We start from the raw sequence: 25,956 nt of genomic DNA, 5'->3' as shown, positions 1-25,956 counted from the left end.
TGTAGGGCTCCCCTGGGACTCTCAGGGCAGCACAAGTATGAGGTGGGGGCAGCTCCTGTCTGGGACTTATCCTTCGATGTTCCGATTTTTTGCAGTCAGCTGCCCGCTCAGGGCCACAGGACTCGGAGCGCAAACATCGGCTCTTTTCCCTGGGAAAGAAAACTCACCAGTCCAGGTTCCTGATGTCAGTTTGTAGGGCTCCCCTGGGACTGTCAGGGCAGCACAAGTATGAGGTGGGGGCAGCTCCTGTCTGGGACTTATCCTTCGATGTTCCGATTTTTTGCAGTCACCGGCCCGCTCAGGGCCACAGGACTCGGAGCGCAAACATCGGCTCTTTTCCCTGGGAAAGAAAACTCACCAGTCCAGGTTCCTGATGTCAGTTTGTAGGGCTCCCCTGGGACTCTCAGGGCAGCACAAGTATGAGGTGGGGGCAGCTCCTGTCTGGGACTTATCCTTCGATGTTCCGATTTTTTGCACTCAGCTGCCCGCTCAGGGCCACAGGACTCGGAGCGCAAACATCGGCTCTTTTCCCTGGAAAAGAAAACTCACCAGTCCAGGTTCCTGATGTCAGTTTGTAGGGCTCCCCTGGGACTCTCAGGGCAGCACAAGTATGAGGTGGGGGCAGCTCCTGTCTGGGACTTATCCTTCGATGTTCCGATTTTTTGCACTCAGCTGCCCGCTCAGGGCCACAGGACTCGGAGCGCAAACATCGGCTCTTTTCCCTGGGAAAGAAAACTCACCAGTCCAGGTTCCTGATGTCAGTTTGTAGGGCTCCCCTGGGACTCTCAGGGCAGCACAAGTATGAGGTGGGGGCAGCTCCTGTCTGGGACTTATCCTTCGATGTTCCGATTTTTTGCACTCAGCTGCCCGCTCAGGGCCACAGGACTCGGAGCGCAAACATCGGCTCTTTTCCCTGGGAAAGAAAACTCACCAGTCCAGGTTCCTGATGTCAGTTTGTAGGGTTCTTTTTGGACTCTCAGGGCAGCACAAGTATGAGGTGGGGGCAGCTCCTGTCTGGGACTTATCCTTCGATGTTCCGATTTTTTGCACTCAGCTGCCCGCTCAGGGCCACAGGACTCGGAGCGCAAACATCGGCTCTTTTCCCTGGGAAAGAAAACTCATCAGTCCAGGTTCCGGATGTCAGTTTGTAGGGCTCCCCTGGGACTCTCAGGGCAGCACAAGTATGAGGTGGGGGCAGCTCCTGTCTGGGACTTATCCTTCGATGTTCCGATTTTTTGCAGTCAGCTGCCCGCTCAAAGCCACAGGACTCGGAGCGCAAACATCGGCTCTTTTCCCTGGGAAAGAAAACTCACCAGTCCAGGTTCCTGATGTCAGTTTGTAGGGCTCTCCTGGGACTCTCAGGGCAGCACAAGTATGAGGTGGGGGCAGCTCCTGTCTGGGACTTATCCTTCGATGTTCCGATTTTTTGCACTCAGCTGCCCGCTCAGGGCCACAGGACTCGGAGCGCAAACATCGGCTCTTTTCCCTGGGAAAGAAAACTCACCAGTCCAGGTTCCTGATTTCAGTTTGTAGGGCTCCCCTGGGACTCTCAGGGCAGCACAAGGATGAGGTGGGGGCAGCTCCTGTCTGGGACTTATCCTTCGATGTTCCGATTTTTTGCAGTCAGCTGCCCGCTCAGGGCCACAGGACTCGGAGCGCAAACATCGGCTCTTTTCCCTGGGAAAGAAAACTCACCAGTCCAGGTTCCTGATGTCAGTTTGTAGGGCTCCCCTGGGACTCTCAGGGCAGCACAAGTATGAGGTGGGGGCAGCTCCTGTCTGGGACTTATCCTTCGATGTTCCGATTTTTTGCAGTCACCGGCCCGCTCAGGGCCACAGGACTCGGAGCGCAAACATCGGCTCTTTTCCCTGGGAAAGAAAACTCACCAGTCCAGGTTCCTGATGTCAGTTTGTAGGGCTCCCCTGGGACTCTCAGGGCAGCACAAGTATGAGGTGGGGGCAGCTCCTGTCTGGGACTTATCCTTCGATGTTCCGATTTTTTGCAGTCAGCTGCCCGCTCAGGGCCACAGGACTCGGAGCGCAAACATCGGCTCTTTTCCCTGGAAAAGAAAACTCACCAGTCCAGGTTCCTGATGTCAGTTTGTAGGGCTCCCCTGGGACTCTCAGGGCAGCACAAGTATGAGGTGGGGGCAGCTCCTGTCTGGGACTTATCCTTTGATGTTCCGATTTTTTGCACTCAGCTGCCCGCTCAGGGCCACAGGACTCGGAGCGCAAACATCGGCTCTTTTCCCTGGGAAAGAAAACTCACCAGTCCAGGTTCCTGATGTCAGTTTGTAGGGCTCCCGTGGGACTGTCAGGGCAGCACAAGGATGAGGTGGGGGCAGCTCCTGTCTGGGACTTATCCTTCGATGTTCCGATTTTTTGCACTCAGCTGCCCGCTCAGGGCCACAGGACTCGGAGCGCAAACATCGGCTCTTTTCCCTGGGAAAGAAAACTCACCAGTCCAGGTTCCTGATGTCAGTTTGTAGGGCTCCCCTGGGACTCTCAGGGCAGCACAAGTATGAGGTGGGGGCAGCTCCTGTCTGGGACTTATCCTTCGATGTTCCGATTTTTTGCAGTCAGCTGCCCGCTCAGGGCCATAGGACTCGGAGCGCAAACATCGGCTCTTTTCCCTGGGAAAGAAAACTCATCAGTCCAGGTTCCTGATGTCAGTTTGTAGGGCTCCCCTGGGACTCTCAGGGCAGCACAAGTATGAGGTGGGGGCAGCTCCTGTCTGGGACTTATCCTTCGATGTTCCGATTTTTTGCAGTCAGCTGCCCGCTCAAAGCCACAGGACTCGGAGCGCAAACATCGGCTCTTTTCCCTGGGAAAGAAAACTCACCAGTCCAGGTTCCTGATGTCAGTTTGTAGGGCTCTCCTGGGACTCTCAGGGCAGCACAAGTATGAGGTGGGGGCAGCTCCTGTCTGGGACTTATCCTTCGATGTTCCGATTTTTTGCACTCAGCTGCCCGCTCAGGGCCACAGGACTCGGAGCGCAAACATCGGCTCTTTTCCCTGGGAAAGAAAACTCACCAGTCCAGGTTCCTGATTTCAGTTTGTAGGGCTCCCCTGGGACTCTCAGGGCAGCACAAGGATGAGGTGGGGGCAGCTCCTGTCTGGGACTTATCCTTCGATGTTCCGATTTTTTGCAGTCAGCTGCCCGCTCAGGGCCACAGGACTCGGAGCGCAAACATCGGCTCTTTTCCCTGGGAAAGAAAACTCACCAGTCCAGGTTCCTGATGTCAGTTTGTAGGGCTCCCCTGGGACTCTCAGGGCAGCACAAGTATGAGGTGGGGGCAGCTCCTGTCTGGGACTTATCCTTCGATGTTCCGATTTTTTGCAGTCACCGGCCCGCTCAGGGCCACAGGACTCGGAGCGCAAACATCGGCTCTTTTCCCTGGGAAAGAAAACTCACCAGTCCAGGTTCCTGATGTCAGTTTGTAGGGCTCCCCTGGGACTCTCAGGGCAGCACAAGTATGAGGTGGGGGCAGCTCCTGTCTGGGACTTATCCTTCGATGTTCCGATTTTTTGCACTCAGCTGCCCGCTCAGGGCCACAGGACTCGGAGCGCAAACATCGGCTCTTTTCCCTGGAAAAGAAAACTCACCAGTCCAGGTTCCTGATGTCAGTTTGTAGGGCTCCCCTGGGACTCTCAGGGCAGCACAAGTATGAGGTGGGGGCAGCTCCTGTCTGGGACTTATCCTTTGATGTTCCGATTTTTTGCACTCAGCTGCCCGCTCAGGGCCACAGGACTCGGAGCGCAAACATCGGCTCTTTTCCCTGGGAAAGAAAACTCACCAGTCCAGGTTCCTGATGTCAGTTTGTAGGGCTCCCGTGGGACTGTCAGGGCAGCACAAGGATGAGGTGGGGGCAGCTCCTTTCTGGGACTTATCCTTCGATGTTCCGATTTTTTGCACTCAGCTGCCCGCTCAGGGCCACAGGACTCGGAGCGCAAACATCGGCTCTTTTCCCTGGGAAAGAAAACTCACCAGTCCAGGTTCCTGATGTCAGTTTGTAGGGCTCCCCTGGGACTCTCAGGGCAGCACAAGTATGAGGTGGGGGCAGCTCCTGTCTGGGACTTATCCTTCGATGTTCCGATTTTTTGCAGTCAGCTGCCCGCTCAGGGCCATAGGACTCAGAGTGCAAACATCGGCTCATTTCCCTGGGAAAGAAAACTCACCAGTCCAGGTTCCTGATGTCAGTTTGTAGGGCTCCTCTGGGACTCTCAGGGCAGCACAAGTATGAGGTGGGGGCAGCTCCTGTCTGGGAATTATCCTTCAATGTTCCGATTTTTTGCAGTCAGCTGCCCGCTCAGGGCCACAGGACTCGGAGCGCAAACATCGGCTCTTTTCCCTGGAAAAGAAAACTCACCAGTCCAGGTTCCTGATGTCAGTTTGTAGGGCTCTCCTGGGACTCTCAGGGCAGCACAAGTATGAGGTGGGGGCAGCTCCTGTCTGGGACTTATCCTTCGATGTTCCGATTTTTTGCACTCAGCTGCCCGCTCAGGGCCACAGGACTCGGAGCGCAAACATCGGCTCTTTTCCCTGGGAAAGAAAACTCACCAGTCCAGGTTCCTGATGTCAGTTTGTAGGGCTCCCCTGGGACTGTCAGGGCAGCACAAGGATGAGGTGGGGGCAGCTCCTGTCTGGGACTTATCCTTCGATGTTCCGATTTTTTGCAGTCAGCTGCCCACTCAGGGCCACAGGACTCGGAGCGCAAACATCGGCTCTTTTCCCTGGGAAAGAAAACTCACCAGTCCAGGTTCCTGATTTCAGTTTGTAGGGCTCTTTTTGGACTCTCACGGCAGCACAAGTATGAGGTGGGGGCAGCTCCTGTCTGGGACTTATCCTTCGATGTTCCGATTTTTTGCACTCAGCTGCCCGCTCAGGGCCACAGGACTCGGAGCGCAAACATCGGCTCTTTTCCCTGGGAAAGAAAACTCACCAGTCCAGGTTCCTGATGTCAGTTTGTAGGGCTCCCCTGGGACTCTCAGGGCAGCACAAGAATGAGGTGGGGGCAGCTCCTGTCTGGGACTTATCCTTCGATGTTCCGATTTTTTGCAGTCAGCTGCCCACTCAGGGCCACAGGACTCGGAGCGCAAACATCGGCTCTTTTCCCTGGGAAAGAAAACTCACCAGTCCAGGTTCCTGATGTCAGTTTGTAGGGCTCCCCTGGGACTCTCAGGGCAGCACAAGTATGAGGTGGGGGCAGCTCCTGTCTGGGACTTATCCTTCGATGTTCCGATTTTTTGCAGTCAGCTGCCCGCTCAGGGCCACAGGACTCGGAGCGCAAACATCGGCTCTTTTCCCTGGGAAAGAAAACTCACCAGTCCAGGTTCCTGATGTCAGTTTGTAGGGCTCCCCTGGGACTCTCAGGGCAGCACAAGTATGAGGTGGGGGCAGCTCCTGTCTGGGACTTATCCTTCGATGTTCCGATTTTTTGCAGTCAGCTGCCCGCTCAGGGCCACAGGACTCGGAGCGCAAACATCGGCTCTTTTCCCTGGGAAAGAAAACTCACCAGTCCAGGTTCCTGATTTCAGTTTGTAGGGCTCTTTTTGGACTCTCACGGCAGCACAAGTATGAGGTGGGGGCAGCTCCTGTCTGGGACTTATCCTTCGATGTTCCGATTTTTTGCACTCAGCTGCCCGCTCAGGGCCACAGGACTCGGAGCGCAAACATCGGCTCTTTTCCCTGGGAAAGAAAACTCACCAGTCCAGGTTCCTGATGTCAGTTTGTAGGGCTCCCCTGGGACTCTCAGGGCAGCACAAGTATGAGGTGGGGGCAGCTCCTGTCTGGGACTTATCCTTTGATGTTCCGATTTTTTGCACTCAGCTGCCCACTCAGGGCCACAGGACTCGGGGCGCAAACATCGGCTCTTTTCCCTGGGAAAGAAAACTCACCAGTCCAGGTTCCTGATGTCAGTTTGTAGGGCTCCCCTGGGACTCTCAGGGCAGCACAAGTATGAGGTGGGGGCAGCTCCTGTCTGGGACTTATCCTTCGATGTTCGGATTTTTTGCGGTCAGCTGCCGGCTCAGGGCCACAGGACTCGGAGCGCAAACATCGGCTCTTTTCCCTGGGAAAGAAAACTCACCAGTCCAGGTTCCTGATGTCAGTTTGTAGGGCTCCCCTGGGACTCTCAGGGCAGCACAAGTATGAGGTGGGGGCAGCTCCTGTCTGGGACTTATCCTTCGATGTTCCGATTTTTTGCAGTCAGCTGCCCGCTCAGGGCCACAGGACTCGGAGCGCAAACATCGGCTCTTTTCCCTGGGAAAGAAAACTCACCAGTCCAGGTTCCTGATGTCAGTTTGTAGGGCTCCCCTGGGACTGTCAGGGCAGCACAAGTATGAGGTGGGGGCAGCTCCTGTCTGGGACTTATCCTTCGATGTTCCGATTTTTTGCAGTCACCGGCCCGCTCAGGGCCACAGGACTCGGAGCGCAAACATCGGCTCTTTTCCCTGGGAAAGAAAACTCACCAGTCCAGGTTCCTGATGTCAGTTTGTAGGGCTCCCCTGGGACTCTCAGGGCAGCACAAGTATGAGGTGGGGGCAGCTCCTGTCTGGGACTTATCCTTCGATGTTCCGATTTTTTGCACTCAGCTGCCCGCTCAGGGCCACAGGACTCGGAGCGCAAACATCGGCTCTTTTCCCTGGAAAAGAAAACTCACCAGTCCAGGTTCCTGATGTCAGTTTGTAGGGCTCCCCTGGGACTCTCAGGGCAGCACAAGTATGAGGTGGGGGCAGCTCCTGTCTGGGACTTATCCTTCGATGTTCCGATTTTTTGCACTCAGCTGCCCGCTCAGGGCCACAGGACTCGGAGCGCAAACATCGGCTCTTTTCCCTGGGAAAGAAAACTCACCAGTCCAGGTTCCTGATGTCAGTTTGTAGGGCTCCCCTGGGACTCTCAGGGCAGCACAAGTATGAGGTGGGGGCAGCTCCTGTCTGGGACTTATCCTTCGATGTTCCGATTTTTTGCACTCAGCTGCCCGCTCAGGGCCACAGGACTCGGAGCGCAAACATCGGCTCTTTTCCCTGGGAAAGAAAACTCACCAGTCCAGGTTCCTGATGTCAGTTTGTAGGGTTCTTTTTGGACTCTCAGGGCAGCACAAGTATGAGGTGGGGGCAGCTCCTGTCTGGGACTTATCCTTCGATGTTCCGATTTTTTGCACTCAGCTGCCCGCTCAGGGCCACAGGACTCGGAGCGCAAACATCGGCTCTTTTCCCTGGGAAAGAAAACTCATCAGTCCAGGTTCCTGATGTCAGTTTGTAGGGCTCCCCTGGGACTCTCAGGGCAGCACAAGTATGAGGTGGGGGCAGCTCCTGTCTGGGACTTATCCTTCGATGTTCCGATTTTTTGCAGTCAGCTGCCCGCTCAAAGCCACAGGACTCGGAGCGCAAACATCGGCTCTTTTCCCTGGGAAAGAAAACTCACCAGTCCAGGTTCCTGATGTCAGTTTGTAGGGCTCTCCTGGGACTCTCAGGGCAGCACAAGTATGAGGTGGGGGCAGCTCCTGTCTGGGACTTATCCTTCGATGTTCCGATTTTTTGCAGTCAGCTGCCCGCTCAGGGCCACAGGACTCGGAGCGCAAACATCGGCTCTTTTCCCTGGGAAAGAAAACTCACCAGTCCAGGTTCCTGATGTCAGTTTGTAGGGCTCCCCTGGGACTCTCAGGGCAGCACAAGGATGAGGTGGGGGCAGCTCCTGTCTGGGACTTATCCTTCGATGTTCCGATTTTTTGCAGTCAGCTGCCCGCTCAGGGCCACAGGACTCGGAGCGCAAACATCGGCTCTTTTCCCTGGGAAAGAAAACTCACCAGTCCAGGTTCCTGATGTCAGTTTGTAGGGCTCCCCTGGGACTCTCAGGGCAGCACAAGTATGAGGTGGGGGCAGCTCCTGTCTGGGACTTATCCTTCGATGTTCCGATTTTTTGCAGTCAGCTGCCCGCTCAGGGCCACAGGACTCGGAGCGCAAACATCGGCTCTTTTCCCTGGGAAAGAAAACTCACCAGTCCAGGTTCCTGATGTCAGTTTGTAGGGCTCCCCTGGGACTCTCAGGGCAGCACAAGTATGAGGTGGGGGCAGCTCCTGTCTGGGACTTATCCTTCGATGTTCCGATTTTTTGCACTCAGCTGCCCGCTCAGGGCCACAGGACTCGGAGCGCAAACATCGGCTCTTTTCCCTGGAAAAGAAAACTCACCAGTCCAGGTTCCTGATGTCAGTTTGTAGGGCTCCCCTGGGACTCTCAGGGCAGCACAAGTATGAGGTGGGGGCAGCTCCTGTCTGGGACTTATCCTTTGATGTTCCGATTTTTTGCACTCAGCTGCCCGCTCAGGGCCACAGGACTCGGAGCGCAAACATCGGCTCTTTTCCCTGGGAAAGAAAACTCACCAGTCCAGGTTCCTGATGTCAGTTTGTAGGGCTCCCGTGGGACTGTCAGGGCAGCACAAGGATGAGGTGGGGGCAGCTCCTGTCTGGGACTTATCCTTCGATGTTCCGATTTTTTGCACTCAGCTGCCCGCTCAGGGCCACAGGACTCGGAGCGCAAACATCGGCTCTTTTCCCTGGGAAAGAAAACTCACCAGTCCAGGTTCCTGATGTCAGTTTGTAGGGCTCCCCTGGGACTCTCAGGGCAGCACAAGTATGAGGTGGGGGCAGCTCCTGTCTGGGACTTATCCTTCGATGTTCCGATTTTTTGCAGTCAGCTGCCCGCTCAGGGCCATAGGACTCAGAGTGCAAACATCGGCTCATTTACCTGGGAAAGAAAACTCACCAGTCCAGGTTCCTGATGTCAGTTTGTAGGGCTCCTCTGGGACTCTCAGGGCAGCACAAGTATGAGGTGGGGGCAGCTCCTGTCTGGGAATTATCCTTCAATGTTCCGATTTTTTGCAGTCAGCTGCCCGCTCAGGGCCACAGGACTCGGAGCGCAAACATCGGCTCTTTTCCCTGGGAAAGAAAACTCACCAGTCCAGGTTCCTGATGTCAGTTTGTAGGGCTCTCCTGGGACTCTCAGGGCAGCACAAGTATGAGGTGGGGGCAGCTCCTGTCTGGGACTTATCCTTCGATGTTCCGATTTTTTGCACTCAGCTGCCCGCTCAGGGCCATAGGACTCGGAGCGCAAACAGCGGCTCTTTTCCCTGGGAAAGAAAACTCACCAGTCCAGGTTCCTGATGTCAGTTTGTAGGGCTCCCCTGGGACTGTCAGGGCAGCACAAGGATGAGGTGGGGGCAGCTCCTGTCTGGGACTTATCCTTCGATGTTCCGATTTTTTGCAGTCAGCTGCCCACTCAGGGCCACAGGACTCGGAGCGCAAACATCGGCTCTTTTCCCTGGGAAAGAAAACTCACCAGTCCAGGTTCCTGATTTCAGTTTGTAGGGCTCTTTTTGGACTCTCACGGCAGCACAAGTATGAGGTGGGGGCAGCTCCTGTCTGCGTCTTATCCTTCGATGTTCCGATTTTTTGCACTCAGCTGCCCGCTCAGGGCCACAGGACTCGGAGCGCAAACATCGGCTCTTTTCCCTGGGAAAGAAAACTCACCAGTCCAGGTTCCTGATGTCAGTTTGTAGGGCTCCCCTGGGACTCTCAGGGCAGCACAAGTATGAGGTGGGGGCAGCTCCTGTCTGGGACTTATCCTTCGATGTTCCGATTTTTTGCAGTCAGCTGCCCGCTCAGGGCCACAGGACTCGGAGCGCAAACATCGGCTCTTTTCCCTGGGAAAGAAAACTCACCAGTCCAGGTTCCTGATGTCAGTTTGTAGGGCTCTCCTGGGATTCTCAGGGCAGCACAAGTATGAGGTGGGGGCAGCTCCTGTCTGGGACTTATCCTTCGATGTTCCGATTTTTTGCACTCAGCTGCCCGCTCAGGGCCACAGGACTCGGAGCGCAAACATCGGCTCTTTTCCCTGGGAAAGAAAACTCACCAGTCCAGGTTCCTGATGTCAGTTTGTAGGGCTCCCCTGGGACTCTCAGGGCAGCACAAGGATGAGGTGGGGGCAGCTCCTGTCTGGGACTTATCCTTCGATGTTCCGATTTTTTGCAGTCAGCTGCCCACTCAGGGCCACAGGACTCGGAGCGCAAACATCGGCTCTTTTCCCTGGGAAAGAAAACTCACCAGTCCAGGTTCCTGATGTCAGTTTGTAGGGCTCCCCTGGGACTCTCAGGGCAGCACAAGTATGAGGTGGGGGCAGCTCCTGTCTGGGACTTATCCTTCGATGTTCCGATTTTTTGCAGTCAGCTGCCCGCTCAGGGCCACAGGACTCGGAGCGCAAACATCGGCTCTTTTCCCTGGGAAAGAAAACTCACCAGTCCAGGTTCCTGATGTCAGTTTGTAGGGCTCCCCTGGGACTCTCAGGGCAGCACAAGTATGAGGTGGGGGCAGCTCCTGTCTGGGACTTATCCTTCGATGTTCCGATTTTTTGCAGTCAGCTGCCCGCTCAGGGCCACAGGACTCGGAGCGCAAACATCGGCTCTTTTCCCTGGGAAAGAAAACTCACCAGTCCAGGTTCCTGATGTCAGTTTGTAGGGCTCCCCTGGGACTGTCAGGGCAGCACAAGTATGAGGTGGGGGCAGCTCCTGTCTGGGACTTATCCTTCGATGTTCCGATTTTTTGCAGTCACCGGCCCGCTCAGGGCCACAGGACTCGGAGCGCAAACATCGGCTCTTTTCCCTGGGAAAGAAAACTCACCAGTCCAGGTTCCTGATGTCAGTTTGTAGGGCTCCCCTGGGACTCTCAGGGCAGCACAAGTATGAGGTGGGGGCAGCTCCTGTCTGGGACTTATCCTTCGATGTTCCGATTTTTTGCACTCAGCTACCCGCTCAGGGCCACAGGACTCGGAGCGCAAACATCGGCTCTTTTCCCTGGGAAAGAAAACTCACCAGTCCAGGTTCCTGATGTCAGTTTGTAGGGCTCTCCTGGGACTCTCAGGGCAGCACAAGTATGAGGTGGGGGCAGCTCCTGTCTGGGACTTATCCTTCGATGTTCCGATTTTTTGCACTCAGCTGCCCGCTCAGGGCCACAGGACTCGGAGCGCAAACATCGGCTCTTTTCCCTGGGAAAGAAAACTCACCAGTCCAGGTTCCTGATGTCAGTTTGTAGGGCTCCCCTGGGACTGTCAGGGCAGCACAAGGATGAGGTGGGGGCAGCTCCTGTCTGGGACTTATCCTTCGATGTTCGGATTTTTTGCAGTCAGCTGCCGGCTCAGGGCCACAGGACTCGGAGCGCAAACATCGGCTCTTTTCCCTAGGAAAGAAAACTCACCAGTCCAGGTTCCTGATTTCAGTTTGTAGGGCTCTTTTTGGACTCTCACGGCAGCACAAGTATGAGGTGGGGGCAGCTCCTGTCTGGGACTTATCCTTCGATGTTCCGATTTTTTGCACTCAGCTGCCCGCTCAGGGCCACAGGACTCGGAGCGCAAACATCGGCTCTTTTCCCTGGGAAAGAAAACTCACCAGTCCAGGTTCCTGATGTCAGTTTGTAGGGCTCCCCTGGGACTCTCAGGGCAGCACAAGTATGAGGTGGGGGCAGCTCCTGTCTGGGACTTATCCTTCGATGTTCCGATTTTTTGCAGTCAGCTGCCCGCTCAGGGCCATAGGACTCAGAGTGCAAACATCGGCTCATTTACCTGGGAAAGAAAACTCACCAGTCCAGGTTCCTGATGTCAGTTTGTAGGGCTCCTCTGGGACTCTCAGGGCAGCACAAGTATGAGGTGGGGGCAGCTCCTGTCTGGGAATTATCCTTCAATGTTCCGATTTTTTGCAGTCAGCTGCCCGCTCAGGGCCACAGGACTCGGAGCGCAAACATCGGCTCTTTTCCCTGGGAAAGAAAACTCACCAGTCCAGGTTCCTGATGTCAGTTTGTAGGGCTCTCCTGGGACTCTCAGGGCAGCACAAGTATGAGGTGGGGGCAGCTCCTGTCTGGGACTTATCCTTCGATGTTCCGATTTTTTGCACTCAGCTGCCCGCTCAGGGCCATAGGACTCGGAGCGCAAACAGCGGCTCTTTTCCCTGGGAAAGAAAACTCACCAGTCCAGGTTCCTGATGTCAGTTTGTAGGGCTCCCCTGGGACTGTCAGGGCAGCACAAGGATGAGGTGGGGGCAGCTCCTGTCTGGGACTTATCCTTCGATGTTCCGATTTTTTGCAGTCAGCTGCCCACTCAGGGCCACAGGACTCGGAGCGCAAACATCGGCTCTTTTCCCTGGGAAAGAAAACTCACCAGTCCAGGTTCCTGATTTCAGTTTGTAGGGCTCTTTTTGGACTCTCACGGCAGCACAAGTATGAGGTGGGGGCAGCTCCTGTCTGGGACTTATCCTTCGATGTTCCGATTTTTTGCACTCAGCTGCCCGCTCAGGGCCACAGGACTCGGAGCGCAAACATCGGCTCTTTTCCCTGGGAAAGAAAACTCACCAGTCCAGGTTCCTGATGTCAGTTTGTAGGGCTCCCCTGGGACTCTCAGGGCAGCACAAGTATGAGGTGGGGGCAGCTCCTGTCTGGGACTTATCCTTTGATGTTCCGATTTTTTGCACTCAGCTGCCCACTCAGGGCCACAGGACTCGGGGCGCAAACATCGGCTCTTTTCCCTGGGAAAGAAAACTCACCAGTCCAGGTTCCTGATGTCAGTTTGTAGGGCTCCCCTGGGACTCTCAGGGCAGCACAAGTATGAGGTGGGGGCAGCTCCTGTCTGGGACTTATCCTTCGATGTTCCGATTTTTTGCAGTCAGCTGCCCGCTCAGGGCCACAGGACTCGGAGCGCAAACATCGGCTCTTTTCCCTGGGAAAGAAAACTCACCAGTCCAGGTTCCTGATGTCAGTTTGTAGGGCTCTCCTGGGATTCTCAGGGCAGCACAAGTATGAGGTGGGGGCAGCTCCTGTCTGGGACTTATCCTTCGATGTTCCGATTTTTTGCACTCAGCTGCCCGCTCAGGGCCACAGGACTCGGAGCGCAAACATCGGCTCTTTTCCCTGGGAAAGAAAACTCACCAGTCCAGGTTCCTGATGTCAGTTTGTAGGGCTCCCCTGGGACTCTCAGGGCAGCACAAGGATGAGGTGGGGGCAGCTCCTGTCTGGGACTTATCCTTCGATGTTCCGATTTTTTGCAGTCAGCTGCCCACTCAGGGCCACAGGACTCGGAGCGCAAACATCGGCTCTTTTCCCTGGGAAAGAAAACTCACCAGTCCAGGTTCCTGATGTCAGTTTGTAGGGCTCCCCTGGGACTCTCAGGGCAGCACAAGTATGAGGTGGGGGCAGCTCCTGTCTGGGACTTATCCTTCGATGTTCCGATTTTTTGCAGTCAGCTGCCCGCTCAGGGCCACAGGACTCGGAGCGCAAACATCGGCTCTTTTCCCTGGGAAAGAAAACTCACCAGTCCAGGTTCCTGATGTCAGTTTGTAGGGCTCCCCTGGGACTCTCAGGGCAGCACAAGTATGAGGTGGGGGCAGCTCCTGTCTGGGACTTATCCTTCGATGTTCCGATTTTTTGCAGTCAGCTGCCCGCTCAGGGCCACAGGACTCGGAGCGCAAACATCGGCTCTTTTCCCTGGGAAAGAAAACTCACCAGTCCAGGTTCCTGATGTCAGTTTGTAGGGCTCCCCTGGGACTGTCAGGGCAGCACAAGTATGAGGTGGGGGCAGCTCCTGTCTGGGACTTATCCTTCGATGTTCCGATTTTTTGCAGTCACCGGCCCGCTCAGGGCCACAGGACTCGGAGCGCAAACATCGGCTCTTTTCCCTGGGAAAGAAAACTCACCAGTCCAGGTTCCTGATGTCAGTTTGTAGGGCTCCCCTGGGACTCTCAGGGCAGCACAAGTATGAGGTGGGGGCAGCTCCTGTCTGGGACTTATCCTTCGATGTTCCGATTTTTTGCACTCAGCTACCCGCTCAGGGCCACAGGACTCGGAGCGCAAACATCGGCTCTTTTCCCTGGGAAAGAAAACTCACCAGTCCAGGTTCCTGATGTCAGTTTGTAGGGCTCTCCTGGGACTCTCAGGGCAGCACAAGTATGAGGTGGGGGCAGCTCCTGTCTGGGACTTATCCTTCGATGTTCCGATTTTTTGCACTCAGCTGCCCGCTCAGGGCCACAGGACTCGGAGCGCAAACATCGGCTCTTTTCCCTGGGAAAGAAAACTCACCAGTCCAGGTTCCTGATGTCAGTTTGTAGGGCTCCCCTGGGACTGTCAGGGCAGCACAAGGATGAGGTGGGGGCAGCTCCTGTCTGGGACTTATCCTTCGATGTTCGGATTTTTTGCAGTCAGCTGCCGGCTCAGGGCCACAGGACTCGGAGCGCAAACATCGGCTCTTTTCCCTGGGAAAGAAAACTCACCAGTCCAGGTTCCTGATTTCAGTTTGTAGGGCTCTTTTTGGACTCTCACGGCAGCACAAGTATGAGGTGGGGGCAGCTCCTGTCTGGGACTTATCCTTCGATGTTCCGATTTTTTGCACTCAGCTGCCCGCTCAGGGCCACAGGACTCGGAGCGCAAACATCGGCTCTTTTCCCTGGGAAAGAAAACTCACCAGTCCAGGTTCCTGATGTCAGTTTGTAGGGCTCTCCTGGGACTCTCAGGGAAGCACAAGTATGAGGTGGGGGCAGCTCCTGTCTGGGACTTATCCTTCGATGTTCGGATTTTTTGCAGTCAGCTGCCCACTCAAAGCCACAGGACTCGGAGCGCAAACATCGGCTCTTTTCCCTGGGAAAGAAAACTCACCAGTCCAGGTTCCTGATGTCAGTTTGTAGGGCTCTTTTTGGACTCTCAGGGCAGCACAAGTATGAGGTGGGGGCAGCTCCTGTCTGGGACTTATCCTTCGATGTTCCGATTTTTTGCACTCAGCTGCCCGCTCAGGGCCACAGGACTCGGAGCGCAAACATCGGCTCTTTTCCCTGGGAAAGAAAACTCACCAGTCCAGGTTCCTGATGTCAGTTTGTAGGGCTCCCCTGGGACTCTCAGGGCAGCACAAGTATGAGGTGGGGGCAGCTCCTGTCTGGGACTTATCCTTCGATGTTCCGATTTTTTGCACTCAGCTGCCCGCTCAGGGCCACAGGACTCGGGGCGCAAACATCGGCTCTTTTCCCTGGGAAAGAAAACTCACCAGTCCAGGTTCCTGATGTCAGTTTGTAGGGCTCCCCAGGGACTCTCAGGGCAGCACAAGGATGAGGTGGGGGCAGCTCCTGTCTGGGACTTATCCTTCGATGTTCCGATTTTTTGCACTCAGCTGCCCGCTCAGGGCCACGGGACTCGGAGCGCAAACATCGGCTCTTTTCCCTGGGAAAGAAAACTCACCAGTCCAGGTTCCTGATGTCAGTTTGTAGGGCTCCCCTGGGACTCTCAGGGCAGCACAAGTATGAGGTGGGGGCAGCTCCTGTCTGGGACTTATCCTTCGATGTTCCGATTTTTTGCACTCAGCTGCCCGCTCAGGGCCACAGGACTCGGAGCGCAAACATCGGCTCTTTTCCCTGGGAAAGAAAACTCATCAGTCCAGGTTCCTGATGTCAGTTTGTAGGGCTCCCCTGGGACTCTCAGGGCAGCACAAGTATGAGGTGGGGGCAGCTCCTGTCTGGGACTTATCCTTCGATGTTCCGATTTTTTGCAGTCAGCTGCCCGCTCAAAGCCACAGGACTCGGAGCGCAAACATCGGCTCTTTTCCCTGGGAAAGAAAACTCACCAGTCCAGGTTCCTGATGTCAGTTTGTAGGGCTCTCCTGGGACTGTCAGTGCAGCACAAGTATGAGGTGGGGGCAGCTCCTGCCTGGGACTTATCCTTCGATGTTCGGATTTTTGCAGTCAGCTGCCTGCTCAGGGCCACAGGACTCGGGGCGCAAACATCGGCTCTTTCCCCTGGGAAAAAAAACTCACCAGTCCAGGTTCCTGATGTCAGTTTGTAGGGCTCCCGTGGGACTCTCAGGGCAGCACAAGTATGAGGTGGGGGCAGCTCCTGTCTGGGACTTATCCTTCGATGTTCCGATTTTTTGCAGTCAGCTGCCCGCTCAGGGCCACAGGACTCGGAGCGCAAACATCGGCTCTTTTCCCTGGGAAAGAAAACTCACCAGTCCAGGTTCCTGATGTCAGTTTGTAGGGCTCCCCTGGGACTCTCAGGGCAGCACAAGTATGAGGTGGGGGCAGCTCCTGTCTGGGACTTATCCTTCGATGTTCCGATTTTTTCAGTCACCGGCCCGCTCAGGGCCACAGGACTCGGAGCGCAAACATCGGCTCTTTTCCCTGGGAAAGAATACTCACCAGTCCAGGTTCCTGATGTCAGTTTGTAGGGCTCCCCAGGGACTCTCAGGGCAGCACAAGTATGAGGTGGGGGCAGCTCCTGTCTGGGACTTATCCTTCGATGTTCCGATTTTTTGCACTCAGCTGCCCGCTCAGGGCCACAGGACTCGGAGCGCAAACATCGGCTCTTTTCCCTGGGAAAGAAAACTCACCAGTCCAGGTTCCTGATGTCAGTTTGTAGGGCTCCCCAGGGACTCTCAGGGCAGCACAAGTATGAGGTGGGGGCAGCTCCTGTCTGGGACTTATCCTTCAATGTTCCGATTTTTTGCAGTCAGCTGCCCGCTCAGGGCCACAGGACTCGGAGCGCAAACATCGGCTCTTTTCCCTGGGAAAGAAAACTCACCAGTCCAGGTTCCTGATGTCAGTTTGTAGGGCTCTTTTTGGACTCTCAGGGCAGCACAAGTATGAGGTGGGGGCAGCTCCTGTCTGGGACTTATCCTTCGATGTTCCGATTTTTTGCAGTCAGCTGCCCGCTCAGGGCCACAGGACTCGGAGCGCAAACATCGGCTCTTTTCCCTGGGAAAGAAAACTCACCAGTCCAGGTTCCTGATGTCAGTTTGTAGGGCTCTTTTTGGACTCTCAGGGCAGCACAAGTATGAGGTGGGGGCAGCTCCTGTCTGGGACTTATCCTTCGATGTTCCGATTTTTTGCACTCAGCTTCCCGCTCAGGGCCACAGGACTCGGAGCGCAAACATCGGCTCTTTTCCCTGGGAAAGAAAACTCACCAGTCCAGGTTCCTGATGTCAGTTTGTAGGGCTCCCCTGGGACTCTCAGGGCAGCACAAGTATGAGGTGGGGGCAGCTCCTGTCTGGGACTTATCCTTCGATGTTCCGATTTTTTGCACTCAGCTGCCCACTCAGGGCCACAGGACTCGGGGCGCAAACATCGGCTCTTTTCCCTGGGAAAGAAAACTCACCAGTCCAGGTTCCTGATGTCAGTTTGTAGGGCTCCCCTGGGACTCTCAGGGCAGCACAAGTATGAGGTGGGGGCAGCTCCTGTCTGGGACTTATCCTTCGATGTTCCGATTTTTTGCAGTCAGCTGCCCGCTCAGGGCCACAGGACTCGGGGCGCAAACATCGGCTCTTTTCCCTGGGAAAGAAAACTCACCAGTCCAGGTTCCTGATGTCAGTTTGTAGGGCTCCCCAGGGACTCTCAGGGCAGCACAAGGATGAGGTGGGGGCAGCTCCTGTCTGGGACTTATCCTTCGATGTTCCGATTTTTTGCACTCAGCTGCCCGCTCAGGGCCACAGGACTCGGGGCGCAAACATCGGCTCTTTTCCCTGGGAAAGAAAACTCACCAGTCCAGGTTCCTGATGTCAGTTTGTAGGGCTCCCCAGGGACTCTCAGGGCAGCACAAGGATGAGGTGGGGGCAGCTCCTGTCTGGGACTTATCCTTCGATGTTCCGATTTTTTGCACTCAGCTGCCCGCTCAGGGCCACGGGACTCGGAGCGCAAACATCGGCTCTTTTCCCTGGGAAAGAAAACTCACCAGTCCAGGTTCCTGATGTCAGTTTGTAGGGCTCTCCTGGGACTGTCAGTGCAGCACAAGTATGAGGTGGGGGCAGCTCCTGTCTGGGACTTATCCTTCGATGTTCCGATTTTTGCAGTCTGCTGCCCGGTCAGGGCCACAGGACTCGGAGTGCAAACATCGGCTCTTTTCCCTGGGAAAGAAAACTCACCAGTCCAGGTTCCTGATGTCAGTTTGTAGGGCTCCCCTGGGACTCTCAGGGCAGCACAAGTATGAGGTGGGGGCAGCTCCTGTCTGGGACTTATCCTTCGATGTTCCGATTTTTTGCAGTCAGCTGCCCGCTCAAAGCCACAGGACTCGGAGCGCAAACATCGGCTCTTTTCCCTGGGAAAGAAAACTCACCAGTCCAGGTTCCTGATGTCAGTTTGTAGGGCTCCCGTGGGACTCTCAGGGCAGCACAAGTATGAGGTGGGGGCAGCTCCTGTCTGGGACTTATCCTTCGATGTTCCGATTTTTTGCAGTCAGCTGCCCGCTCAGGGCCACAGGACTCGGAGCGCAAACATCGGCTCTTTTCCCTGGGAAAGAAAACTCACCAGTCCAGGTTCCTGATGTCAGTTTGTAGGGCTCCCCTGGGACTCTCAGGGCAGCACAAGTATGAGGTGGGGGCAGCTCCTGTCTGGGACTTATCCTTCGATGTTCCGATTTTTTCAGTCACCGGCCCGCTCAGGGCCACAGGACTCGGAGCGCAAACATCGGCTCTTTTCCCTGGGAAAGAAAACTCACCAGTCCAGGTTCCTGATGTCAGTTTGTAGGGCTCCCCTGGGACGCTCAGGACAGCACAATTATGAGGTGGGGGCAGCTCCTGTCTGGGACTTATCCTTCGATGTTCGGATTTTTTGCAGTCACCTGCCCGCTCAGGGCCACAGGACTCGGAGCGCAAACATCGGCTCTTTTCCCTGGGAAAGAAAACTCACCAGTCCAGGTTCCTGATGTCAGTTTGTAGGGCTCCCCTGGGACTCTCAGGGCAGCACAAGTATGAGGTGGGGGCAGCTCCTGTCTGGGACTTATCCTTCGATGTTCCGATTTTTTGCACTCAGCTGCCCACTCAGGGCCACAGGACTCGGAGCGCAAACATCGGCTCTTTTCCCTGGGAAAGAAAACTCACCAGTCCAGGTTCCTGATGTCAGTTTGTAGGGCTCCCCTGGGACTCTCAGGGCAGCACAAGTATGAGGTGGGGGCAGCTCCTGTCTGGGACTTATCCTTCGATGTTCCGATTTTTTGCACTCAGCTGCCCGCTCAGGGCCACAGGACTCGGGGCGCAAACATCGGCTCTTTTCCCTGGGAAAGAAAACTCACCAGTCCAGGTTCCTGATGTCAGTTTGTAGGGCTCCCCAGGGACTCTCAGGGCAGCACAAGGATGAAGTGGGGGCAGCTCCTGTCTGGGACTTATCCTTCGATGTTCCGATTTTTTGCACTCAGCTGCCCGCTCAGGGCCACGGGACTCGGAGCGCAAACATCGGCTCTTTTCCCTGGGAAAGAAAACTCACCAGTCCAGGTTCCTGATGTCAGTTTGTAGGGCTCTCCTGGGACTGTCAGTGCAGCACAAGTATGAGGTGGGGGCAGCTCCTGTCTGGGACTTATCCTTCGATGTTCCGATTTTTGCAGTCTGCTGCCCGCTCAGGGCCACAGGACTCGGAGCGCAAACATCGGCTCTTTTCCCTGGGAAAGAAAACTCACCAGTCCAGGTTCCTGATGTCAGTTTGTAGGGCTCCCCTGGGACTCTCAGGGCAGCACAAGTATGAGGTGGGGGCAGCTCCTGTCTGGGACTTATCCTTCGATGTTCCGATTTTTTGCAGTCAGCTGCCCGCTCAGGGCCACAGGACTCGGAGCGCAAACATCGGCTCTTTTCCCTGGGAAAGAAAACTCACCAGTCCAGGTTCCTGATGTCAGTTTGTAGGGCTCTTTTTGGACTCTCAGGGCAGCACAAGTATGAGGTGGGGGCAGCTCCTGTCTGGGACTTATCCTTCGATGTTCCGATTTTTTGCACTCAGCTGCCCGCTCAGGGCCACAGGACTCGGAGCGCAAACATCGGCTCTTTTCCCTGGGAAAGAAAACTCACCAGTCCAGGTTCCTGATGTCAGTTTGTAGGGCTCCCCTGGGACTCTCAGGGCAGCACAAGTATGAGGTGGGGGCAGCTCCTGTCTGGGACTTATCCTTCGATGTTCCGATTTTTTCAGTCACCGGCCCGCTCAGGGCCACAGGACTCGGAGCGCAAACATCGGCTCTTTTCCCTGGGAAAGAAAACTCACCAGTCCAGGTTCCTGATGTCAGTTTGTAGGGCTCCCCTGGGACGCTCAGGACAGCACAATTATGAGGTGGGGGCAGCTCCTGTCTGGGACTTATCCTTCGATGTTCGGATTTTTTGCAGTCACCTGCCCGCTCAGGGCCACAGGACTCGGAGCGCAAACATCGGCTCTTTTCCCTGGGAAAGAAAACTCACCAGTCCAGGTTCCTGATGTCAGTTTGTAGGGCTCCCCAGGGACTCTCAGGGCAGCACAAGTATGAGGTGGGGGCAGCTCCTGTCTGGGACTTATCCTTCGATGTTCGGATTTTTTGCAGTCAGCTGCCTGCTCAGGGCCACAGGACTCGGGGCACAAACATCGGCTCTTTTCCCTGGGAAAGAAAACTCACCAGTCCAGGTTCCTGATGTCAGTTTGTAGGGCTCTTTTTGGACTCTCAGGGCAGCACAAGTATGAGGTGGGGGCAGCTCCTGTCTGGGACTTATCCTTCGATGTTCCGATTTTTTGCACTCAGCTGCCCGCTCAGGGCCACAGGACTCGGAGCGCAAACATCGGCTCTTTTCCCTGGGAAAGAAAACTCACCAGTCCAGGTTCCTGATGTCAGTTTGTAGGGCTCCCCTGGGACGCTCAGGACAGCACAATTATGAGGTGGGGGCAGCTCCTGTCTGGGACTTATCCTTCGATGTTCGGATTTTTTGCAGTCACCTGCCCGCTCAGGGCCACAGGACTCGGAGCGCAAACATCGGCTCTTTTCCCTGGGAAAGAAAACTCACCAGTCCAGGTTCCTGATGTCAGTTTGTAGGGCTCCCCAGGGACTCTCAGGGCAGCACAAGTATGAGGTGGGGGCAGCTCCTGTCTGGGACTTATCCTTCAATGTTCCGATTTTTTGCAGTCAGCTGCCCGCTCAGGGCCACAGGACTCAGAGCGCAAACATCGGCTCTTTTCCCTGGGAAAGAAAACTCACCAGTCCAGGTTCCTGATGTCAGTTTGTAGGGCTCCCCTGGGACTCTCAGGGCAGCACAAGTATGAGGTGGGGGCAGCTCCTGTCTGGGACTTATCCTTCGATGTTCCGATTTTTTGCAGTCAGCTGCCCGCTCAGGGCCACAGGACTCGGAGCGCAAACATCGGCTCTTTTCCCTGGGAAAGAAAACTCACCAGTCCAGGTTCCTGATGTCAGTTTGTAGGGCTCCCCAGGGACTCTCAGGGCAGCACAAGGATGAGGTAGGGGCAGCTCCTGTCTGGGACTTATCCTTCGATGTTCCGATTTTTTGCACTCAGCTGCCCGCTCAGGGCCACGGGACTCGGAGCGCAAACATCGGCTCTTTTCCCTGGGAAAGAAAACTCACCAGTCCAGGTTCCTGATGTCAGTTTGTAGGGCTCTCCTGGGACTGTCAGTGCAGCACAAGTATGAGGTGGGGGCAGCTCCTGTCTGGGACTTATCCTTCGATGTTCCGATTTTTGCAGTCTGCTGCCCGCTCAGGGCCACAGGACTCGGAGTGCAAACATCGGCTCTTTTCCCTGGGAAAGAAAACTCACCAGTCCAGGTTCCTGATGTCAGTTTGTAGGGCTCCCCTGGGACTCTCAGGGCAGCACAAGTATGAGGTGGGGGCAGCTCCTGTCTGGGACTTATCCTTCGATGTTCCGATATTTTGCACTCAGCTGCCCGCTCAGGGCCACAGGACTCGGAGCGCAAACATCGGCTCTTTTCCCTGGGAAAGAAAACTCATCAGTCCAGGTTCCTGATGTCAGTTTGTAGGGCTCCCCTGGGACTCTCAGGGCAGCACAAGTATGAGGTGGGGGCAGCTCCTGTCTGGGACTTATCCTTCGATGTTCCGATTTTTTGCAGTCAGCTGCCCGCTCAAAGCCACAGGACTCGGAGCGCAAACATCGGCTCTTTTCCCTGGGAAAGAAAACTCACCAGTCCAGGTTCCTGATGTCAGTTTGTAGGGCTCCCGTGGGACTCTCAGGGCAGCACAAGTATGAGGTGGGGGCAGCTCCTGTCTGGGACTTATCCTTCGATGTTCCGATTTTTTGCAGTCAGCTGCCCGCTCAGGGCCACAGGACTCGGAGCGCAAACATCGGCTCTTTTCCCTGGGAAAGAAAACTCACCAGTCCAGGTTCCTGATGTCAGTTTGTAGGGCTCCCCAGGGACTCTCAGGGCAGCACAAGTATGAGGTGGGGGCAGCTCCTGTCTGGGACTTATCCTTCGATGTTTGGATTTTTTGCAGTCAGCTGCCTGCTCAGGGCCACAGGACTCGGGGCACAAACATCGGCTCTTTTCCCTGGGAAAGAAAACTCACCAGTCCAGGTTCCTGATGTCAGTTTGTAGGGCTCCCCTGTGACTTTCAGGGCAGCACAAGTATGAGGTGGGGGCAGCTCCTGTCTGGGACTTATCCTTCGATGTTCCGATTTTTTGCACTCAGCTGCCCGCTCAGGGCCACAGGACTCGGAGCGCAAACATCGGCTCTTTTCCCTGGGAAAGAAAACTCACCAGTCCAGGTTCCTGATGTCAGTTTGTAGGGCTCTCCTGGGACTCTCAGGGAAGCACAAGTATGAGGTGGGGGCAGCTCCTGTCTGGGACTTATCCTTCGATGTTCGGATTTTTGCGGTCAGCTGCCGGCTCAGGGCCACAGGACTCGGAGCGCAAACATCGGCTCTTTTCCCTGGGAAAGAAAACTCACCAGTCCAGGTTCCTGATGTCAGTTTGTAGGGCTCCCCTGGGACTGTCAGGGCAGCACAAGTATGAGGTGGGGGCAGATCCTGTCTGGGACTTATCCTTCGATGTTCGGATTTTTTGCACTCAGCTGCCCGCTCAGGGCCACAGGACTCGGAGCGCAAACATCGGCTCTTTTCCCTGGGAAAGAAAACTCACCAGTCCAGGTTCCTGATGTCAGTTTGTAGGGCTCCCCTGGGACTGTCAGGGCAGCACAAGTATGAGGTGGGGGCAGATCCTGTCTGGGACTTATCCTTCGATGTTCGGATTTTTTGCACTCAGCTGCCGGCTCAGGGCCACAGGACTCGGAGCGCAAACATCGGCTCTTTTCCCTGGGAAAGAAAACTCACCAGTCCAGGTTCCTGATGTCAGTTTGTAGGGCTCCACTGGGACTGTCAGGGCAGCACAAGTATGAGGTGGGGGCAGCTCCTGTCTGGGACTTATCCTTCGATGTTCCGATTTTTTGCAGTCAGCTGCCCGCTCAGGGCCACAGGACTCGGAGCGCAAACATCGGCTCTTTTCCCTGGGAAAAAAAACTCACCAGTCCAGGTTCCTGATTTCATTTTGTAGGGCTCCCCTGGGACTGTCAGGGTAGCACAAGTATGAGGTGGGGGCAGCTCCTGTCTGGGACTTATCCTTCGATGTTTGGATTTTTGCGGTCAGCTGCCGGCTCAGGGCCACAGGACTCGGAGCGCAAACATCGGCTCTTTTCCCTGGGAAAAAAAACTCACCAGTCCAGGTTCCTGATGTCAGTTTGTAGGGCTCCCCTGGGACTGTCAGGGCAGCACAAGTATGAGGTGGGGGCAGATCCTGTCTGGGACTTATCCTTCGATGTTCGGATTTTTTGCAGTCAGCTGCCGGCTCAGGGCCACAGGACTCGGAGCGCAAACATCGGCTCTTTTCCCTGGGAAAGAAAACTCACCAGTCCAGGTTCCTGATGTCAGTTTGTAGGGCTCCCCTGGGACTGTCAGGGCAGCACAAGTATGAGGTGGGGGCAGATCCTGTCTGGGACTTATCCTTCGATGGTCGGATTTTTTGCACTCAGCTGCCCGCTCAGGGCCACAGGACTCGGAGCGCAAACATCGGCTCTTTTCCCTGGGAAAAAAAAACTCACCAGTCCAGGTTCCTGATGTCAGTTTGTAGGGCTCCCCTGGGACTGTCAGGGTAGCACAAGTATGAAGTGGGGGCAGCTCCTGTCTGGGACTTATCCTTCGATGTTCGGATTTTTTGCACTCAGCTGCCAGCTCAGGGCCACAGGACTCGGAGCGCAAACATCGGCTCTTTTCCCTGGGAAAGAAAGCTCACCTGTCCAGGTTCCTGATGTCAGTGTGTAGAACTCTTTTTGGACTGTCAGGGCAGCACAAGTATGAGGTGGGGGCAGATCCTGTCTGGGACTTATCCTTCGATGTTCGGATTTTTTGCACTCAGCTGCCCTCTCAGGGCCACCAGACTCGGAGCGCAAACATCGGCTCTTTTCCCTGGGAAAGAAAACTCACCAGTCCAGGTTCCTGATGTCAGTTTGTAGGGCTCCCCTGGGACTCTCAGGGCAGCACAAGTATGAGGTGGGGGCAGCTCCTGTCTGGGACTTATCCTTCGATGTTCCGATTTTTTGCACTCAGCTGCCCGCTCAGGGCCACAGGACTCGGAGCGCAAACATCGGCTCTTTTCCCTGGGAAAAAAAACTCACCAGTCCAGGTTCCTGATGTCAGTTTGTAGGGCTCCCCTGGGACTGTCAGGGCAGCACAAGTATGAGGTGGGGGCAGCTCCTGTCTGGGACTTATCCTTCGATGTTCCGATTTTTTGCACTCAGCTGCCCGCTCAGGGCCACAGGAGTCGGAGCGCAAACATCGGCTCTATTCCCTGGGAAAAAAAACTCACCAGTCCAGGTTCCTGATGTCAGTTTGTAGGGCTCCCATGGGACTGTCAGGGTAGCACAAGTATGAGGTGGGGGCAGCTCCTGTCTGGGACATATCCTTCGATGTTCGGATTTTTTGTGGTCAGCTGCCGGCTCAGGGCCACAGGACTCGGAGCGCAAACATCGGCTCTTTTCCCTGGGAAAAAAAACTCACCAGTCCAGGTTCCTGATGTCAGTTTGTAGGGCTCCCCTGGGACTGTCAGGGCAGCACAAGTATGAGGTGGGGGCAGATCCTGTCTGGGACTTATCCTTCGATGTTCGGATTTTTGCAGTCAGCTGCCGGCTCAGGGCCACAGGACTCGGAGCGCAAACATCGGCTCTTTTCCCTGGGAAAGAAAACTCACCAGTCCAGGTTCCTGATGCCAGTTTGTAGAGCTCTTTTTGGACTCTCAGGGCAGCACAAGTATGAGGTGGGGGCAGCTCCTGTCTGGGACTTATCCTTCGATGTTCCGATTTTTTGCACTCAGCTGCCCGCTCAGGGCCACAGGAGTCGGAGCGCAAACATCGGCCCTTTTCCCTGGGAAAAAAAACTCACCAGTCCAGGTTCCAGATGTCAGTTTGTAGGGCTCCCCTGGGACTCTCAGGGTAGCACAAGTATGAGGTGGGGGCAGATAATGTCTGGGACTTATCCTTCGATGTTCGGATTTTTTGCACTCAGCTGCCCGCTCAGGGCCACAGGACTCGGAGCGCAAACATCGGCTCTTTTCCCTGGGAAAGAAAACTCACCAGTCCAGGTTCCTGATGTCAGTTTGTAGGGCTCCCCTGGGACTGTCAGGGCAGCACAAGTATGAGGTGGGGGCAGCTCCTGTCTGGGACTTATCCTTCGATGTTCCGATTTTTTGCACTCAGCTGCCGGCTCAGGGCCACAGGACTCGGAGCGCAAACATCGGCTCTTTTCCCTGGGAAAAAAAACTCACCAGTCCAGGTTCCTGATGTCAGTTTGTAGGGCTCCACTTGCACTGTCAGGGCAGCACAAGTATGAGGTGGGGGCAGCTCCTGTCTGGGACTTATCCTTCGATGTTCCGATTTTTTGCACTCAGCTGCCCGCTCAGGGCCATAGGACTCGGAGCGCAAACATCGGCTCTTTTCCCTGGGAAAAAAAACTCACCAGTCCAGGTTCCTGATGTCAGTTTGTAGGGCTCCCCTGGGACTGTAAGGGCAGCACAAGTATGAGGTGGGGGCAGCTCCTGTCTGGGACATATCCTTCGATATTCGGATTTTTTGTGGTCAGCTGCCGGCTCAGGGCCACAGGACTCGGAGCGCAAACATCGGCTCTTTTCCCTGGGAAAGAAAACTCACCAGTCCAGGTTCC

Source organism: Taeniopygia guttata, chromosome 16 (assembly GCF_048771995.1).
Source record: "Taeniopygia guttata chromosome 16, bTaeGut7.mat, whole genome shotgun sequence".
NCBI lineage: Eukaryota > Metazoa > Chordata > Aves > Passeriformes > Estrildidae > Taeniopygia > Taeniopygia guttata.
Note: the sequence above shows the minus strand (reverse complement) of the source record.